At 42.8% G+C, this 16,634-nt stretch overlaps 1 protein-coding gene across 1 annotated transcript in view; it reads left to right on the top strand.

Annotated features, from left to right (window-relative positions):
• PKD1L1 (polycystin 1 like 1, transient receptor potential channel interacting) overlaps positions 1–16,634 on the top strand; it is a 1,386,277-nt gene that overhangs the window by 86,631 nt on the left and 1,283,012 nt on the right. The gene's annotated exons all lie outside the window — the stretch shown is intronic.

Genomic DNA, 16,634 nt, shown 5'->3' with positions numbered 1-16,634 from the left:
CGAGTGCTTAAAATCTTTGTAAGAGTGGTACATTAAATAAAATGTTTTTTGTTTTATTAAAATTTGTGTTGCTTTGTCTGAAAACCGAAGCACTTCAGCAGACTATATGGGTTACGTTTCATAAACTAACTACTGGGGTCATCTGCAACATTCTTCAAAACTTGAATGTGGAACAGTCATTATTTTCGAAGACTAAGGTAGAGAAAGTTGGCAAAGTTCAGGTGGATGTTATCATAGTTGAGGCTTCTACCACATTTGTTTTGTGGAAGAAAGTAATCTTACATTGAGAAGGAGGAAAGCCTTGACCACTACCTTGGTATGGGTGTGCAAGTCCTGTTGCATCAGTATAAATGCCTGACATAGTTGAATTAGGCTTTTACTCGATTTCTATGGCTCATGAATTCACATTAATGAAGGATACCAAACATTCCTCTACACCAGTCTTCAAGCTGCTTACATTCTTTATGCCTACACTGCCTACACTGATATGGCCTCTCATTCCTCTGATCCTTCTATTATCCTGAATCCTCTGTACCAACTTATCAACAGTGCCCTTGAGGCGTTTCCGTCTCAGGAAAAAAAAGGTAAAGCCGCCAAAGCACATCATGACCTTATGTCCTCTTAAAAAAAAACAAAAAAACTCATGATGGATTGGTATGGTACCCAGAGTAATTACCAGTGGCTGAGATTGATTCAGGCAATTCACCCATCACGTTTATATTTTCATAATTTTCTTCATTTGCAAATTTCATGTCTATGAGCCACTGTTGGCCAACTTGCAGCACTAAAGCACAATATCATTCTGCCACAACGTTGCAGACCCTTGCTTAATGCATTTACCTCTGCCTCGGAGGTCCCCATTAAGCATCAAGCTCTCCCAGTGTGCCATTATGCTGATCATCAAAAGATTCAACAGTACCTTCATCATTTCTGGTGGTATACCACATCTCCTCTTTGCCACTCAACTTCTTCAGAAGCCAACAGTTGATCTAGAGATGTCGGTCAAGCTACTGACCCATGTTGGGTTTGCCATTTTTCACAAAGTTGGTTGAATCTGAGCTGCCTTCACAGTTCATAATCTACCTGGGAACATTTTCAAAGCTACATCTTCTGGAACGTGTTGCCTGTGACTCTTTGGTGGCCAGTGACTTGTGCAACACCACCCTTTCCTCCAAGCTTTTGGTTTTGAATTTCATCTGCTCTTCTTTCCTCCCTCATTTTATTGTTTGCGTGACACTTTTTAATATAATTTAGTTGCACTTTCACTTCACAAATAACAAATGAAATATGCGTAATTCAGTTTCATGGCTCAGTTGAGATGGTTAAGCGAACAACTGTTCTCTGTATAAATCCTACTTTGTGGCCATCCATTCTTCAACGTAGTCTGGTAGTCTTCCAGGGCTTGGTGTGTTCGGTCATACATAGCTAGAGTGCAGTATTATCAGTATAAACCTTATGAAGTGTTGTGGGTGGTGATTATTTGAAGGATGAAAGGTAAATGTTAGAGTACAAGACTGCTGTAACCTTTGAAAGACTCAATCACCTTGTAGGAATCTCATAAATATGACTTCATTTTAAAATGGGGTTATCGGTGAACACCGGAACAGGTGAAAGTGAATTGGTAGAAAAGCAGAAGCCAGGCAAGTCATTTTCTTCTGAAAGAGGCAAGAAGAGGGTGTAATGACATCTTCAATGCTGAATGTTATGCTGTGGTCAGTTACTAGCAGAAAGGGTGCACCATCCTAGCTTTTAATATTGTTTTCCATTTCTTCTTTGGGGTCAAGCAACACTGTGTTGAAATGGGGCTGTTGTAGGTGCTGCAAAGTTAGTAGCTCGATTCATCTGGATTCTGTAGCATTTTGTAATTGGATATGTTGCTGGAGGACTTGTACTGTCTAGGTTTGCCTTTAGTTATAGCTTTTTGAGAATTAGTAATCATCACTGTTCTTACAGAGATCGCTATGCTACTTCCATCCTAATTGGTTTATGAGGTTGATGATGAGTCCAGGCAAGATACTTCAAAAGTCGGATTAGTTTGGTGGGATTGATATGTATGGGCATTTAGTGTTTGGATTTGTTTGTTCTGTTGGGCATCAAGGGCCTTAGTGAAGGCCTGGATAAGTTCTGTGACCAGATAGCTTAGACCCAGTTATTATAGTTTTTTGATGAGACAAGAGACCTTGAATCGAGTTCATAAGGTTAGTGGGACTGACAAAGGTGTGTTTTATAAAATGTTCCAGATTTTCGAAGCTGTGTGTGAAAGAGCAGGCTCAATTTAGAATTCAAAATAAGAAGAGGGGAGAGGAGGATATGGCTAGGTTCGTCCTCCTAGGTACAAAAAACGCAAAAAAAGATCCGACATCCGGGATCAGAGAACCTAGCTAGATGGGAAGGGAGGGGTCTAGTTAGTAGTAAGACGCACCTCAAATAGAGAAAAGAAAATAATTTTCTTGAGTCCCCTCACTCACCAAACTCTGCCTACCTAAACAAGGAACTAAGCCAGATTCAGCAGCTACCCTTAAGCAAATATGCAAGTCGTACCACCAAGCTCTCGACCGATTGCGCTGCCAAGACCTCAGGACCTACCTCACTAAAGTGCAGGAAGAAGAGGGAAGCCGGCTAGGCTGTTGTCACGGCTGATTAAGCCTGAGACGCGGGGATCCCCAATAACTCAAATCACACCTGCTGAAGGTGGCCCGATATATAGTCCAGAGGCCATCAATGCCTTATTTTTTTACTATGACTCCCCCATCCCCCCCCCCCCCCCCCCCTCTGATATTCCCGGATACACACAGAGACTTGCTGAGGGTGTTGCGTCCCCAACCCCTAAGTGAACAAATAATTGACCCCCTGGGGGGACTTGTGACGGTCCCTGAGATCTGGGACACGATTAAAAGCATGGCGACAGGAAAGACCCCAGGACCTGATTGCTTGCCAGCTGAATTCTATTCAACCTACATTGCAAAGCTTTTACCACACTTGGAGAAGCTCGATGCAGAATCTCTGAAACTTAAATGCCTGCCTGAGTCCACCTAGTCATCCCCCCTCCCCAAGAAGCCCTCACAGGAGGCGAAAGTCAGACTACCGACCGCTCTTTATGTTAAAAATGGATTTTAAGATCCTTAGTAAAACCCTGGTGCACCGCCTACTACCCCATATGTTGACTCTGGTTCATGCCGACCAGAATGGATCTATCCCAGCTCGAAACACCAATTATAACCTGCGGAGGATGCACTCAGTGCTATACCACGCTGAGGCTCTACATTTATAGCATGCAGCTCTCCTGTCAATAGACCTTGAGAAGGTCTTTGACACTGTGAGATGGGATTACCTGCTTGAATCCATGCAACACATGGCCTGGGGAGGGCTGGGTAAACTGGGTGAAATTACTATATAAACACCCCATGGCGCGGACTGGGAAAACAGTGTCCCCACAATATGAGATCTTCCGGGGCAAATGACAGGGCTGCCCAATATCACCCCTGTTTGCCCTGGCAATGGACTGGAGCCTCTAGCAGCATTATTCCAACAAGGTGGGGAGGGATTGGGCATTTCGCTAGGGGGGGGAACACTCGCATCTTCTCACTATATGTTGATGATTTATTGATCTACCTCAATGACCCATTGGTAGGTACCAAGACTGCCTTGCGACTGATGAAACCGTTTGAATTACTGTCTGGCCTAAAGGTTAATCGTAGTAAAACGTACCTCTTTCCGGTCTTGGCCACTGGGACTCCCCTGCTAGACTGTACGATTGGTATGAACTGGACCCGCAACCTTCAAATACCTGGGAATTCAGGTCTGCCACTCATTGGATGATCTTCGTGAGGGCAATCTATGCAAGACTGTCCGGTCCCTGAGATCAAACCTCTCCTGCTGGTGTACGTTCCAACTGCCGATCATGGCCTGGGTATCTGTTGTGTCTTACTTGGAATTGTTTCATGTAATATAGAATGTACTTTATTGCATCATTGATGACGCTTGGAATCCCCGAGTGTCATCAATGATCAGTTAGAAAGATTGACCGGTGAAGTGCAGCTGTGCGGAGCTGCATTGCTGTGCTGGCTTTATTTATATATTAGAATAAATCTTCATATTTCAACACTTATCGGATCATTTATTCACAACAAAACTGGCGACGACTTGAGGAGAAAAGGAGAACTCACTTCAAGGAACATTTCCTTCAACGAAGAAACCGATCGGAAAAGAACAAAAGCTCGGTGATCTTCTTCGGAAAAAGGGAAGTAATTCGTGAAAATGCGAGTCATTGAAGTTCGGTGAGGTGAATTTTACTCGATTAATAGAAGCCAGCACATCTACAGAAGACGTTGATTTGGATTACAAGTTTACGTTTAAAATTGCTCGGCATTCCTCACAACGTAGTAGACATTCTTACCGGCAGGTTCTGTACGTTCCAAGCATCCATCTCTCACGAGTGCTGTCATCGGAGTTGTGACGAGTTGAGCCTAGGCACCACGCATTACGCTACGCTCCACGTAGTGCGTGCGGCCATTTTGAATATTTAATTAGTCGGAAATAAAGTGTGTGCACTCCGGTGACACGCACACCGATCTTTAACAGCAAGTTTATTTGTTCTCATTCTTAAGGCAAAATTTAGTTAAAAAAAAAAAGCGCAGAGGACAAACGGAATACACAAGGCATTGGACTGGGTTTTTTTTTAGAAAGAATTCTGCTTGGAAAACAAGAACTGGTTTACAGAAAGCAAGTTAAATTTGGGTTCGTTAATATCTAGCATATTATAGTGAAGTGTCACCACTTCTATTAATATTAACCACGTGTATACTGAGTGTTAACAAACAGTTTAGTTACAGTGTAAAGTACATTTTTTTCACGGACGTCCTTGCTAACTACGTTATTGCTACTGATGTAAAATTGTTATCACTGGCTCACCTATAAGTGTCTTTTACACAGTTTTACCTGCTGTTAGAAAACATTAATTGGAAATGTGCGCAGCTCAGACCTTTTCGTTAACCCCTCCACAATCCTTTCTCGCTACAAAGAGAGATCCTCCGATTAAATGGCTTGAATGGAGGGAATATTTTTTAAACTATATTGACGCCTTAGAAGATGGCGAAGATGATTTAACGCAGGTTAGGAAGAAAAAGATTTTACTTCATTCACTTGGTCCTCAAGGACTAAAAGTTTACAATTCATTGAATAAGAAAAGTCATCCTGATCCAAATGTTTTTCTTCATGCATTAGAAGACCTTGATATTTATTATTCAACATCAGTTTGTATAGCCATTGACCAACACAAATTGTTTGGCAGAAAACAAGAGAAGCAAGAACCTGTAGAAGACTTCCTCTCAGATTTAAAAAAAACTAGCCTTGACATGCAGATTCGGTACATTAGAGGATGAACTAATCAGAGATCAAATTATAATGTATGTCAATAATGAACATGTCCAAGAACGTCTTTGGATTCACGGTGAAGCTTCATTGTCTGATGTAGTTGCCTTAGTAAAAAAGGCGGAAATCACAAACCAATGTGCTAAAGCCATCTCTGAGTCACCAAAGCAAGTTGAGAAACTTACTGTCAACAAAATTAATTTGAAATCAAAGAACAAGTCTATAAATTTTCCCACACCTAACAAAGACAATATGAAAAGTAAACCTAGTTCATCTACTTTAAGGTGTTACAGATGTGGCAGTAAAAGTCATTTAGCCAACTTTAAAAATCGTCCAGCAAGGAAACAGAGATGCCTTCAATGTGGAGTTATTGGCCATTTCACAAAGGCGTGTCGACGAAACTTGATTAAGAAGAAAAAAGTTAATTTGCTTAAGGATGATTGCTTTGACTCTTCATCAACATCATCGTGTGATGACATTTCACCAAAGAATGTTGATTGTGTTTTAGGTGTAACAGATACTGTTAACTCATTGAATGTTAATTGCAAATCCAAACCTGTATGTGAGATGTATATTGGTGGTGTAGCAATAGTTATTGTGGCGGACTCAGGTTCTCCCTATACTATCATTGATAAAACATTATGGGAAAAGGATTTTGTTGAGGTATTAGGGTCCACCCTCTCACCTCCTGATATTTCACCTGAGAGCTTTACAGGAGAAAAAATAGATCTATTAGGCTACAGAGAGCTTATTTTTGAATTTAAGGGGAGATCTTGCAGTGGCAAATTGTATGTAGCTGTAGATGGTCCCCCTGTGTTAGGTTGGATGGATCAAAGAAGTTTGAATATCATTCTTAATCCAAATGGTACTGAACAAGTGATGATCTTAGATACGAACAATGATTATCACAATGATCTTAAAAAGAAATGTCCTGAGGTATTCTCTAACAAAGTAGGACAATTAAAAGGGTATGTCCATAAAATTGTTTTAAAGAGTGACGCAGTACCTACAGTCCAAAAATCTAGGCTTATTCCATGGTCTGTTAGAGATGAAGTTACAAATGAATTGAAACGTCTTTTAGACGAGGGCATCATTGAAGAAGTAGAAGCTTCAAACTGGGTTGCGCCTTTAGTCGTGGCCCGAAAAGCTAATGGCAAGGTCCGTCTCTGCATTGATTTGAGGTCCCTAAATAAAAATATTGTAGTTGAAAGGTTTCCCCTGCCTAAAATTAATGAACTAATCTCACTTACCAAGGGCATGCAATGGTTTTCTGTTATTGATTTAACGTCAGCTTATCATCAAATTCAATTACATGATGATAGTAAGAGCTTGACTACATTTATGACTCCCCAAGGATGTTTTTCCTTCACATGTATGCCGTTTGGCCTTGCGTCAGCGGCTGCAGTGTTTCAGAAGCTCATGTTTAAGTTGTTTCATGAATTACCAGGTATTTTATTTTTTCAAGATGATATCCTCATCATGGGTGAGAATAAAAACATTCATGATGAGAGAACTAATTCTGTTCTTAATGTGCTGAAGGAAAAAGGTCTCACTGCAGAGTTATCTAAGTGCAAATTTGGAGTAGAATCATTAGACTATCTGGGTCATGAAATTTCTGTACAAGGTATAAAACCTAAATCTAAACTAATGAATGCCATCAAGAATGCACCATCTCCTAGTAATAAAGACGAACTCGGGTCCTTCTTAGGGCTCATAGAGTTCTATAGCAAGTTTGTTAAAAAAAATTTCAGAGAAAACATATAATATGCGTCAATTGCTAAAGAGCAAATCTATCTTTGTTTGGTCTGAAGTACTTCAACATGATTTTGTACAGCTCAAGAATGAATTGTGTGATGCAAAGAAATTGCTGGGTTTTGATCCTTCTTTGCCTTGCACCATAACTACTGATGCTAGCCAAAAAGGATTGGGTGCCGTGTTATCACAAAAAGAAGTTAGCGGGGAGGAAAAAGCTGTTGCATATGCATCCAGGGCACACTCTCCAGCGGAAGAACGATACTCAGTTATTGAAAGAGAAGCGCTAGCAGTTGTTTGGGCATTTTATGAATTTCATTTGGGGTTATCATGTTGAGGTCAGGTGTGATCACAAACCACTAGTGAAAGTTCTTTCATCAGAAGGGTTACTCAATGCTACTCCTAGAATAGCAAGAATGTCTGTTCATTTGTTGGATTACAGATACTCCATAAGTTATATTCCTGGGGTCAAGAATCAGGTAGCTGATCGCCTGAGTAGATTACCACTACCTTTAGAGTCTTCCACGGAAAACATGGATGATTTTAAAGTTGCTGGAATAGATGTGAGTAAAGACAATGTTACGTTAAGTCCCAAGGAATGGGAAGAATCTATGATGGAAGATAAAGCTCCTTTCTAAAGTTAGAGAAAACATTGTTAATGGTTGGCCTATAAAGAAATCATTGTGTGAGGAGTTAAGACAGTACTGGGAAGTTTGTGATGAGCTATCAATTAAAGAGTGCAACATACTTCGTTGTGAAAAAATAATTCCACCTAAAGTGTTAAGGAGGAAAGTGATTCAGCTATGTCATGAAGGCCATCTTGGCATTGCTAAAACAAAAAAATGTGTTCGAGAACTATACTGGTGGCTAGGAGTAGACACTGAGGTGGAAAGAGTTGTGAGAGATTGTTCATTATGTATGAATTCTGATAAATCTCAGAGAGTTACCGTTCCTCCTTTGTGTCCAGTTTTGTGTCCTGAGATGCCTTGGGAAACTCTTGGGTTGGATATTACTGGGCCAATTGTAAAAGAGGTTAGTAATCTGTTGTTAGATCTGACATCCTTGGCGTGGGTTTTTCCCCTATCTTTTGCCTCTGCTACCTGGATTTTTGATGCTGCGATGGATTTCGTTTTTGCTGGTTTAGATGCTTTGGACGCTCTGCCACTGCTAATCAGTGCCAGAGTGTAAGTGCTCCCTGTGTAACATATCATATTGATTGGATATACCTGATTGGCATATCTGTATCACCATGAAGTCCCTAGTAAAGTGCACTGTGTGTGCCAGGGCTGGTGATGACAGATGCTACTAGTGGGTCTGCAGCGCTGATTGCGCCACCCACCTGTGTAGCCCTAAAATGGTGTCTCAGGCCTGCCACCGCAGGCCTGCCTGCAGTCCCCGGACTGCCATGTCCTCCTGGCCAGTGTCCACACTGACCGGGCCTAACCCTTCCCTTTTTATACACGTCAGTCATCCCTATGGAAGGCCAAAGGTACCCCCCTGGGCAGGGTGCAGTGTATGTAAAAGGTAGAGCATGTACTAGTGCAGGTAACATGTTCTGGTAGTGAACAACGGCCATTTTGTGTGTTCACTGCTGCAAGGTTATCTTGCTCCATAGGCTAACATGGGGGAGGCTGGTGCCAATGGCTATCCGCCTATCTTCTCATAGGAACAAGATAAGACATGAGTGTTTGATATCCCTGAGCTCAGCATTTAATAACACATCTTTTAGGAGAGGTTGTTTTTAAATCCTGAGTTGGAGAATAGTACTTTTTAAAGAGTAGCTGTTCTCTTGTCTGACCCTTCTGTGTGCCTGGGCGTGCTTGTGGATTGACTGTCTGGCTTGAGAGTGACAGGGGCTGGGGATCCCCCAGGAGGTTGGCTGAGTCAGCCCTCTGCTGAATGGCGACATTTGCAAGGAGAGTGGAGGGAGGAGATAGCACCTGGGAGTGAATAGGGCCGTGCCTGCCTGCCACACTGCTGGCTCCACCTCCTGCTGGGCGGCTGACGACTCTGCCCCTCACTCTGAAAAGAATGTAGAAGCCAGGAAAACAAAGTGCTCCAGCAACACCCAGAACTGGATCAGACCGGGCTCAGGACCCACTTGCGCAAAGACTTCAAAGACTTTTAGGGGTATAAGTACAAGACCCCTGACAACAGATTTTTAGATTCTACCATCAAGAGGAACCTCTGCTGAAAGACGGACCGCTGAAGAACTAAAGGAAGATTTCCTTGCTGTGTGCTCTAAGGGCTGACCTATTCTGCTGTACAACTGAAGCTGAGGAGGAGAAGGGGTCTTGCTGTGTGCTGACCCTACCCACTTGAACAAACAAGACTTTGCTGTGTGCTGTGTCTTAAACCGAATCTCCAAGGGCCTGAGAAGAGCTGGCCTCCTGTTTCACAACCCAGGGATAGAAAAGTTGCCAAGAACTCAAGACTCTGCTGTGTCCCCCCTGCGCTGCGGTGTGCTGCAGGGACCGGGGACTGTTCTACCAAGCTTCTCAACATCTGCCTGTGAAGTGGGCTGGCTGCTCTCTGTCTTGCTGGAGAGTGCCGCACTGACCCGGGCCTGACACCGGCTGCCGCATCAAGAAGACCGACGTGCTCATCGGCACGTGCCTTGCCGCGACCCGGAGGCCTGAAGCAGATCGAGAGTCGTACTTCCCTGCTCTACGAAGCCGCCCTGTGAGTGGCTGACTCCGGTGACGTCGACATCGTCGTTGGGGGCTCGTCGAGGGAGTTGTGGAAACCTTGCACCGAACAGCCAGAGGAGCGCTTTTACACCGAGCGCAGCGACACCGCCGGAGCAACGTAGCTGCCTAAACATCAAGAGCCTACAAACTGATTCCTTCTCAGTGAGTATCGAATCACGCAAGAGACTAGAGACTATCGTCTTACCGATCCCGACCAACCAAGAAAGCGAATATAGTGTAAAACTGTGATGCTTGATTTCAACTGCGGAAACTAGATAAAGATATATTATTTTTGATATAACTCACCTGTGTGGTCTAAGTTTGTGGTGTGCGGAGGGGGGATCATTGTGGTGTCCACGTGCAAATACCTTACACATTGCCTTGGGGATAAGCCTGTCTGCTCGAGCCAAGCTACCTAGAGGGTGAGCAGGGGTTATCTACCGTGTGTGTCCTTGTACCCTGACTAGAAGCAAGGGTCCCTATTTGGTCTAAGGTGTATACCTCTGCCAACTAGAGACCCCCAGATCTAACATCTGTATATTTTGGTTGCAGTAGATTATTTTTCGAAATGGCCTGAGATCAAAGTTGAAAAGAGGGCGGATTCTGCTAGTGTGTTAGAGTTCTTGGATGATTTATTTCAAAGAGAAGGACTCCCAAAAGTAATAATAACTGATAATGGTGTACAATTTAAAAGTAGTCTTGTTGAGGAGTTTCTTGAACGCAATGGCATTTTACATAAAGTCACTTCCATCTATCATCCCAGTGGGAATGGTGAGGTAGAAAGGTTCAATAGAGTTATCAAAGAATCTATTCAGTTAGCTAATTTAAGGAATCAGGACTGGGTGATAGGAATCAAGAAAATGGTATGGATGTATCGAATGACACCTACTGTTACTGGGTATAGTCCTTTCACCATCATGAAAGGACATGTACCATTCACTAAAGACAACCAGTGTTGGTTGAAACACTCCAGATTACTTGATTGGTGTCCGGAACATGTCAAGTGCAACATTAAGTCTCATCAAGAATAATATAAACTGTACTTTGACTCTAAGTATAACACTAAAGAAGTCAATTTAGCTGTTGGAGATTTGGTACGAGTTAAGTTACCTTTCAGAGTGAGGAAGGGACAAAGCAAATTTTCAAAACATTTTAGTGTAGTTGAAATATTTAAGAATTCGGTTAAATTGTCAGATGGGAAGGTTTGGCATATTAGCAGAATTGTGAAATGCAATGCAAAGTCAGACAAGTGTATAGATACACATGATGACAAACAGGGGATGAGAAGTTTTTATTGGCTTGATTGTGATGGTGGGGAATTGGACATCCTGTCTAATTCTATTATTGAAGGTAGTTCAGTAATGGATGAAGTCCCTTTAGTTGAAGGTAGTTCAGTAATGGATGAAGTTCCTTTAGTTTTCACTCAGAAGGAAAGTCTTCTTAATCCAGTACAGGTTGAAGAGGAAGTTTCATCTTCTCTTGATTCTGAATCTAGTAAAGGTGTTAACAATTATGAGATCAATGATGGTGTGACTCCCTTAAAAGCTGATCACTCAAAGTTGGTAGAAGCAGATGAATGTGGAATTGATTCTCTTCCTGGTTATTCATCAATAGGGAATGATCAAGTCATCAATAAATTTGGGAGAATTGTGAAACCACCTGATTATCTTAAAGATTTTGTTACAGATTAGATTAATTATTTTTTTCATTATAGGGTTTTTTTTTTACCCGTAATACTGTTAATGCTTGCTTAAATTTTTTTTTTAAAAAAGAGAATTTAATTGTATTAGAGAATATGAGGTAGATTTTACTTTTATCACAATGCTAATATTTTTTTTTTACTTTAATTATTATTAATGGGGGAAGATGTGTTGTGTATTATTTGGAATGTTTTTGTTTAAGTTGTAATCAAATTAGTTACTTTAGTTGGGATGTGCTATATCTAAGTTATAGATGTTAAGGGGAGAAGATGTGTTGTGTCTTACTTGGAATTGTTTCATGTAATATAGAATGTACTTTATTGCATCATTGATGACGCTCGGAATCCACGAGTGTCATCAGTGATCAGTTAGAGAGATTGACCGGTGAAGTGCAGCTGTGCGGAGCTGCGTTGCTGTGCTTGCTTCATTTATATATTAGAATAAATCTTCATATTTCAACACTTATCGGATCATTTATTCACAACAGTATCCCTTGCTAAAATGGTCATGCTGCAGCTCCTGCTGTATTTCTTAACTAATCTCCCCATAAATGTCCCCGCTTCATGGTTCCAGCAATTAGATGCCCTACTGCGAGATTTGGTGTGGAACAAGGGGAGAAGGCGAGTAGCCCTGTCGATCTTACAATGTCCCTCTGCAGAGGGAGGACTTGGAGTGCCTAATTTCGAACTCCATTTTTTAGCCTCTCAGCTCCAATGGCTGGCACAATGGTTGGCAGCTGCAGGCCCAGAGGGTACTGACCTAGGGGTCCATACAGACTGGTTACTGGCAAAGATGTTAGAAGTGGGCAGTACCATCCCTTGCCTATCTTTGTTGAAAATCACAGCTCTATGCTGTTGGAGACGCTGTTGCTTCAAAGTAGGAAAATCGCCCTTATATGTCCCAGACTTGCCATTAGTGGGCCTCCCCCACGGAAATCCCAAGAAAATACTAACCCAAATACTGCTGAGACCCTGGACTGAGGCTGGACTAATAAAAGTGGGAGATAGCTACCAACAGGAGACCCTGGCTCCATTTGAGGACCTGCTTGAGAGCTATGACTTGCAACCAGACCACTTCCTAACCTGTGAGATAATACTGCGCACCTTCAGGGGGCTGTGGGGAAAGCCTAAGCAACACGCGATGCTACAATCGCTTCTTACATTGGGTACTGCAAGACATCAGGTAAATGGTTTTATATATCGCAGCTAGAGATGATCTGCACACCCCTAACGAAATAACGTTCTCGTTGGGAGACCGCTTAGGGCAGAACTGTTACAGACCCGGAATTTCCAAAATCCTAGCATACCCCAGGAAGGTCTCGCGTAACACTAGGTTGAACTATACACAGTTCAACTACGTACATATGACATACTTGACGGCTCATAAACTTCAGCTTGCCTTTGGAGGCACTGAATATAAATGCCAAAGATGCGACCTGGTAGATGTAGACTTCATACATATGGTTTGGGACTGCGCCCAAATACGACGGTACTGGGAAGAAATACGGCAACTTATGGGAGCGGCAGTGGGGTGCACGCCGGAGCCAACGATATGGGTGTGCTTGCTGGGGCTTTTCTCCCGCCCTCCTAAGAGTAAAGCAGGAAATAAATTCCTTGACCTAGTTCTGGTACTAGCTAAAAGATGGACAGTGCTGACCTGGAAGTACTTCTCTGGACCAGCAATAGAAGTTTGGAAGCGGGACGTTACACACTGGGCTGGTGCATAGAGTCTAGTGCTGACAAGGGAGGAAGCGCGAGGACTGAGGAAATGTCCCATAGCTGACCTCTGGAAGGAGATACTGGAGGCATGGGAAAACCCAGACGGGGACACAGATGACAGAAGGGAGAATGAGGATAGGACTCAGATGAGCGACGAAGAAGACTGAAGGGGAAATGTTTCCTGATAGTCGTCCTACACAGAACCGTTGCTGCAAACAGACCCTGGTACAATGCTCATCCATAGCTAACCTGAGAGACTACATATATAGCTCAGCTTCCACATTCGATCTGAGGGCACTGCGAACTCCGGAACTGGTGGGTGGAGGATAGCGTATAGAGAAAGAGGCACTTGTCTACCCTTCCCCCCCCATGCTGCCCCCTCTCATTAGCGAGACTCAGACAAACTACCTCACTTACTGTTACCTATGTGACTCCTAGCCCCACTGCACAATCTGTTAATCAGATAGTTAATACGTTCTATTAGTTACACAGTTTTTGTTGATTAAAAATATGGGACATTTACAATCTGGCATATAACGCGTGACTAAGTGAATAACGTAAATTACCATTTCCTTAACTCTACAGGCGAAATACGTTCGCAACAAATGTTATTATGCGTTATATGTATCTAAACCATACATATATATCCACTATGGCCTATTTGAAATATAACTAAAGGTAACCTGTAAAGATTGTATGCCTGCCATAGAAGAGCTGTGCTATAACTTTGACAATTTGCTGAACAATATGATAAGGATTGGATATTAAAGATAAATGCCAATAAAATTATGTTTAAAAAAACACTCTGCCTACCCAAACAGTGGATAGCGGAATTTTGGCATCTGCCAGAAATTGGCATATGCTCTTGCCAGCCACTTGCTTTCCCCACCTCACACACTCTTGGGAGGAAACTCCCAGCATGGAAAGAAAAATTCATAGTTTATTTTGGACCCCTCCCCCCCCCCTTTATTTTAGGAAGTTTATCTTTTGGTGAATGGAATAGATTCCAGTTGACTCATCATAAAATCCATGGCCTTGGGGCGGGCTGCCATTGTCAGGCTTTGCCGAAACTGATCCCACCATATTTTTAAAAGCTGTTATTTCTTCATCAGATGCTTCAAGTAAGCATTTCATTATTATGCATAAAAGTGTTGGTTTTAGTGGGGTAAAACAATGCACCTCATGCAGTACAATGGAAGCATTCTGTATGGGGCCTGATAGCCAATTGTTTGAGAGACAGAAATATTCTTCTTTCTGAGCCAAGATTTGATTGACACTGTGTTTAGAAATGTGGTTATCGATTGAGGGGGTCAAGCAACAACCACAGTCCTTCTTAGGGTGAACCACAAGTGTCACTAAATCAATCTGCTTAACCTTCTGGTAGTTTGACACAAAAGCAGTCCAGTTTAATTTAGAGGTAATGTGTAAAGTATGTATGTATCACACACACAGTAATAAAGTGAAAACACAACACAAGAAAAATCCCAATCCAATTTAGATTTTTTTTTATAAATAAATAAAAATACACTAAAAATGAAATAAATCTAAGGAGTAGAACTGAATTTTTAAAGTTCTTAGTGAAATCTAGCACCTAAAAGATCAAAGCGCCACAGCGTATTTGATCATGTGAGACTGGGACAAAGCCAAAAATTAAGGCTGACCATATTGTAGCACGGGTCAGATGCTAGGGTGGTTTAGGCTCGATATTGGCTCACAAACACAGAAAATTTCATGAAGAAAAGTCCAGGAGAAGGTAGAGTTCATCAGGGCAAGGCAGTAGGATGTGTCTGAGGATGGGTTGTCATCATTGCTGGGCACCACTGGATAAAGTCTCGATGAAGCAGTCTAAGATGGTGGGAAAATGCGCAAAGCAGGAAAAGTTGGATTACCCGTCCAAGGATGTCTTTATCATCAATTGGGAGCCCATCCCCATTGAGCCAGATGAAGACATTTTGAAAGTTGAAAACCTCTTGCAAGACGAAGCTGCAGGATGTAGCCAAAGAGGGCTCCACAAGTCCAGATATCATTGCTGAGAGATCCTGCTGAACAGGGTTTGCTGATGCGGAGTAGCATGTAGCAGGGCTACTGCTCAAGGTGTAGTGAAGCACCTTGAGCAGATTTACAGGTAGGGAGGTCCCTGTCTTCTGTCGGTTCTCTTGGACATTTTTGGTGAAAATGGTTTTAAGTCCTAAGTTTTAGGGTTGGGCAGGAACCACACTTCCCCTTTTTTCCGTTTTTCGAATGTATTTATTCCGCTTCATAGGTAAAACAAATCTACATATCATATTATACAATAATACTCTGGCTCAGAGAAGAAAGATGAGGTACCGCTTCATGTTGCAATATGTGCAGTGCAATAATCATCAAGGAAGATCAGCAACCATAACTAAACAAGTGTTTTTGCCACTCGCCCTTCTGATTCAGTCCCCCATACAACTCAAGTTTCCACCCTGGTGTTATGCAATCAAATGTGAATATATTCCCTCATCTGCCAATATAGGTGGGATACTTCCCTATGTCTCCCTCTCTCCAAGATCGCCCCTCTGTGCATCTCTCCATCCAGTAAATGGTCCAACTTGGTACATGTTGCCCTTGATCAGACCAATGTTCCATCCTCGGAGCAACACCTCAAACCATGCCACTGGATTCAAGCTAGCCTGGCTGATGAGGGGTGATACCCCAAAACCGGCCCTAGGGTGCTAGTTTCCAGTCCAGGGAGGACCTGGTCTGGCAGTTCAGGCTAGACTGTTCCCATGGGGAGCAAGGTCAAGACTGATTTGCAAGTGGCTGTGTTTAAACTAGATTGACCTGGTGGGCAGAAAACAATGGATTTGGGCTCAGATCTGTGGACTGGGGGTGAATGTTTGACATTGTTCAGCGTTCCATCCACCGGTTGTTGTTTTTGCAGCACCTCAGGTGCTATCCTTAGGTATCCAGAACCTGCGGGAACTACTTGGGGGGGGAAGGAGAGTTAGGACTCACTCCAGCAGAGTCCAGGTGCCGGGTTCAAGGCCTCAGGAGCTTATGTTCCTGTAACTCACACAGGAGGCCAGCCAACTGTGATTGGCATCACTTCTGGGGATACTGGGTTCAAGTAGATGGTCCAGTTTCTCTTTCAAGCAGTAAGGCAGTCCTCTGGTAGGAGAAGGGCAGTCCCCTTGATGTCAGGGCAGTCCTTACAAATTCTTCCTTGGGGTCTGGAGTGTACTAAAGAGTTGTTTGGGGGGTCCAATATTTACACCTGGTGCCGGCCTATGAAGTGAGTGGGGGGGGGTCCCTATGCTACCCCCACATCTGATTCTGGAAAGATGTTCCCTTCCCAGGCTCCAAGAAGTCTGGGTTGACTAGGATCAGGTTTCTTTGTGTCTGCTGGAGGCCTTTGAAGTCTAAATGTGGCAGTAACC

Source organism: Triturus cristatus, chromosome 5_2 (genome assembly GCF_964204655.1).
Source record: "Triturus cristatus chromosome 5_2, aTriCri1.1, whole genome shotgun sequence".
Lineage (NCBI taxonomy): Eukaryota > Metazoa > Chordata > Amphibia > Caudata > Salamandridae > Triturus > Triturus cristatus.
This window is presented reverse-complemented; position numbering and strand designations above follow the sequence as displayed.